The 4,848-nt window shown below is 41.9% G+C and overlaps 1 long non-coding RNA gene across 1 annotated transcript; it reads left to right on the top strand.

Moving 5' to 3' along the window:
- Positions 1-391: 391 nt before the first annotated feature.
- On the top strand, positions 392-929 carry LOC108632028 (uncharacterized). Its single transcript, XR_001916952.2, has 2 exons — positions 392-543; positions 612-929. It is a non-coding gene; the product is annotated as an uncharacterized LOC108632028 (long non-coding RNA).
- The last annotated feature ends 3,919 nt before the right edge of the window (positions 930-4,848 follow it).

Below are 4,848 nucleotides of genomic sequence, written 5' to 3'. Positions count from 1 at the left end.
AAGTCGATAAATGTTCGTACTTGTTATTCAACTCTGAAATATGGACTTAACGAATTAATTCCTTTTTAAATTTTAGAGAGTAGTTTACAGAGTGTATAACGGAAAAGTAAAGAAAATTGGTGTAAACCGGATTTACAATGGGAAAAGTGAGACACAATTTTTAATTTTCTTATTCGACAATCTAATAAAAATCAAAAATATGCTTTTTGCAATTGTATACGCGTTACAAAGTTCCACAAACAGTTGAGCGTATCGAAAGATGTCGAATTTTCTCAATTTATTTAAGTTTTAGACCGAAAAGACCTGGAATTTGATTAATTTTTAATCATTTATTAGTCATGGCATCTTTAATCGATTATAATGAGACTTTGTATGTGCATGTAACATCAGTAGACAAAAAGATTTTAAACTTTGTTTCAGGTTGTTGCAGCACCGTATAATGATCATCTTTGCCTGGCTGTAGCACAGGAACTAGAGAAAGCTCATGGAGGCTGGGTCCTTCCTGCCTAATTTACTTCCAATTCTATTTTACATTAATCAATGGTAAGGTAAAGGTGTAAAGATATAAATACTGGGCTTATAACATGTCATCACGACCTCCGTTTTTAAAGGTGTGATGAACAACCCCGCTCTTTTACGAGAATTGATATATCTTTTCGTCGATTATATCCACATTATGCTGTGAACGAGATGTTATTGTTGATTCAACGCAACTGTCGATTCTGCTGAATGCATCTGATAATAGCAGTCAAAATAGCAATAATGAGATGTACATTTTTGCTCAGGTGTATGTTAATGTTATTACTTCTTCTACTTACTGATTACTTCCTCGTTATTATTTACTGTCTCTATCGATAGTTTAATTGTAAGATGACATGTATAGTACGATAATTGGATTACTGAATACTGAAATTCTTTATTTATCACAATGTGGGGTGTTTTGACTTTATCTACATCAACACAAGTACCTACGATAATTGACTACCGGAGAGATCTGCGATATCTATAGGATTTATGGGAAAATTATGATTACAATTGTATATAAGAAAATGCACCTATTACANGAGGCCTCCACTCTTACAAGGTGCAACGAGGAGGTGAGCAGTGACAGCAGAACACCGTTCGTTGAGTAATCAACATATACGGTTCCGGTCCCTTTTCGGAGTAATTCGAAAGACCGAAGCGGAGTGCGGAAGGCCTCCGAATAATATAGTCCACTTAGCACGCTGCTGATCTGATTCAGCATGCGGCTCAAAATTGAAGTAAGCCCGTATTTATTTAATCGTCATCTTTCAGTGATCGCGACAGCAGACGGCAGGAGCGAGGGAGCCGGTGCCGCCGCTCGACGCGAGTAAAGGAGGATTCAAGGACGGCCAGCCGGACGCGGACAATTCCCGGCTATCCCGGATCCTTCGAGATCCTCCAGGAGAAAGACGAATTGAATTGGAATAAACCAGGTTTCGATTTAGTTTAATTTGCTGATTCCGTTATTTCGAACACCCGTTCTCCCGGCCGAACCCCGTTAGGGCCGCCTATCCCTAATAACATATACAGGGTGAGTCTCCCATCATGACGACCTCAAATAACTCGTAAGGTGTTCGTCGTACGAAAAAATGTTTCATACAAAAGTTTCAGTGTTTGAGAGGGCCGCCATACTGACGCACTTTATTTTTTTACTGGTGGAGGCGCTGAAGCTACGCTAAGGTCATCGCCCATTTTTTAAATGGATCGGTATATTTTTGCTTCCGTATCATGATAGAGAATCTTAAAACGAATTCAACGACCTATAACACAAAGACATTGAAGGTCATATAAAGCGGAAAAAGGCGAGAATACTTACGGTTTTTGTAATCTATTACAGAAGNAAATATAGTTGTTTATGTATTTAATCTTCTCCCTCCCTTCGCGTCGTGGCCAGTGGCGTTGTGCCACGAATAACTGCGGCTGCGGATATTGGTCCTTTGTTGATAGTTGGTGACTGGTGGTCGAAATCTCTCAGAATTAAAAAAGGCAGTAACCAACAGCCTTTTGAAAATTCGAAGCGCTATGAAAAGAGCTGCAACGTTTCGCCGCAATGAAAATGTTCCATTGCAGTACAAAATTGCTGGGGTGATTAAAGATTTGTAAAATGTAGCTAGCTACGTATTTGGTGAGCATCAAGATTGTGCCTCGCTGAAGTATTTTTGTGATGAAACGTCAAAAGAAGGCGAGGCAAAATTGTCCCCCAATTACGAATGGCAGGATTTTATTCGAATGTAGAAAAGGTAATGAGACGCGTCATAGATAATGCCGAAAGTTTATTGTACGACTTTACCAGCGATTCTGCAGAAAGTAGTAATACAATTAAGTAATACAATTAAGTAATTTAATTAAGAAATACTCGGAACTACGTTCTGAACTGATAGACTTTATAAAGATCGCAATAGATAGAGAGAATTCGGATTTAGACGCGTACATGCTCTCCTAGATAACTCCTCGTGGCTAACTGCCGGTAAGATCGGCGCTCGCAATTAGGAGACACTCGATTACGTAATCGCATAAGGATAGACAGACAGGCTATCCCTTTTCGCACTCGTTAAGGGCGCACTCTTTGCACGCACCGCCTAATTCGAATCGTTAGGAGCAGTATGGGAACCGTAATTTGTTATTACCACAACAAATACATTGGCGGCAAACGTGTACATTTTGGAAAGAAAGGCTCTTACCAAACACGCGTAAAAGCACGTACGTCGAACGTTACTTACTGCTTCGAATTTTAGAAAAATTTGTTGCAAGAGAGAAACGACCTCGTGCCAAAATCTTGTACGAAACATTCTCTATCCCACTGAATTAAGAAATGCCGCAGTTGCGTGGAGTAAAGAAAAAGAGATTTTGGCACGAAAAAAATTGCAGGAGATTTTGGGAATAGCTGTAAATGACAGCGGTTTATTCATTGACAGCGAATACCCACATTCGTATTCGAATTCTCGAAAATATGTGTTGAGTTCTCGAAAGCAATAAAAGCGCTTCCGAGCCGGAGCACCGGCGAGTCGGCAACTCATTGTCTCACAATGCGAATCACGCGATTTTCGTAGATCGCAATTTCCCGACTGTTCAAAGCACTCTTCAAAAAACTAGCTTACGCCCATAGAAGATTTCTGAGACGATTACGTCTCCTGATTTCTTACGGACGCTAGCTTAAACTCATATTAAAAGCGATATGAATCTAAAGATTTCTCTTAGATTCGTCAAGGCCTCACTGATTACAGTGCCGTTAACGGGATACGTCCAGGAGGATGCATCTGGGCCATGGGTTTCGCTCCGGATCATCATAGTCAATCGTTGGCTGACCGCCGGTCAGAGGGCGGCGCTATCGTAAAGGGCCTGCAGTGGGTTTCGAGTTTCTCACCCAGAACTGCAATGCACCGCGAATGTGTTAGGTGAAGACCTAACGGGGTCCGGAAGCACCTTTGTGTTAGGTGAAGTCCTAACGGGTTCGGAATTCGAGGAGGAGAAGGCTGAGACAGGAGTTGAATTAAATAAAAGAAATAAATTCCAATTTGGAATTTGAACAATTATNGAGGTTGGAAAAATGAAGGAGGAAAAGAGGAGACTAGGAATACTGAAAATAGAGATGGTAAACAAATTCATGGAAGTGGAAGAGAAAGTAAAAGTATTAGAGGAGAAGATTGAAGAATCGGAGAGGGAACTAGAGAAATGGACGAAGAAGATGGAGGAGAAAACATGACAAACTGGATGGAGGGAACGAGAGAGAGGACGAGGGAGGAAGACCCTGGCGGAAGCTGGAGGAGCGTAGGTGGAGGTACGAGAAGAAGCAGCAGTGGGACCACTGGAGGGGAGGAGTTAGAGGGCAGAATGAGTAGATTAAGCCAGATAAGTATGGATAGTAGACTTAGTGAATGGGTAGTGAAAAGAATAAGAAGGATTATGAATGAAAGGGTGAAAGAGGAAAAAGCGAACAACATAATAATAAAAGGAGCAGAGATGTCAAGAGAAGGGAGGGAATTAGTCAAATGGGGGGAGGAATTAATTAGCGATAGAATTGGGGTGAGGGTGGTGATAAAAGAAGCATGGACTGCAGGGAGTGTGGGGCTATTTAAGCTGGGCAGTGCGGCAGAAAAACGGGAAGTTATGAAAAATAAAAGAAAACTGATGGGAACAAGGATTTTCATTGAGAACGATACGTCGTATGAGGAAAGAAGAGTGCAGGAGGAGATTAATAGATGGGAAAAAAAGAGCAGAGGGTGGAAAGTCAAAGCGGGCTTTGGGAGAATAAAGTTTGAAGACAGGTGGTTTAATTGGGAAGAGAAAGAAAAAGTAGAATCTCTGTGGAGAGGGGGAAAGGGGGGAAGGGGGACAAATGGAAGGACAAGGGGGAGGCAGAGAAAGAGACGAGGAAGCCTCATACAGACGAAAGGGATGAAAATTTTGGATAGGCCAGGAATGGAACGTGGGTGTGGGAGAAAAGGGGGAGGAGAAAGGGGGAGAGAGAAAGGTGTTATTTTGGAACATAGCGGGGATATGGGGGAAGGACAGGGGGTTTTGGGATTTTGTAGAGGAGGTGGATTTTATATGCCTGACGGAAACATGGGTGGAGGAGAAGGAGGGAAAGGATTTAGTGGGGAAACTAAGTAGGGATTTCGAGTGGAAGATATTTCCGGCTAAAAGGGAGTTTAAGAAGGGGAGAGCCAGGGGTGGGATAATGATAGGAGTGAAAAGAGGATGGTGTGAGGAAGTAGTCGAAATGGGTGTAGAGATGAGGGAGGGGCTAGTGAATTCGGTGCTTAGGGATAAAAGGGGGCCCCTGACAATTTGATCAGTGTACAGTTCGGGAGACATCAAAAAATT

This window comes from Ceratina calcarata, unplaced genomic scaffold, assembly GCF_001652005.2.
Source record: "Ceratina calcarata isolate Rehan_Ccalc_2016 unplaced genomic scaffold, ASM165200v1 scaffold1508, whole genome shotgun sequence".
Taxonomy (NCBI): domain Eukaryota; kingdom Metazoa; phylum Arthropoda; class Insecta; order Hymenoptera; family Apidae; genus Ceratina; species Ceratina calcarata.
This window is presented reverse-complemented; position numbering and strand designations above follow the sequence as displayed.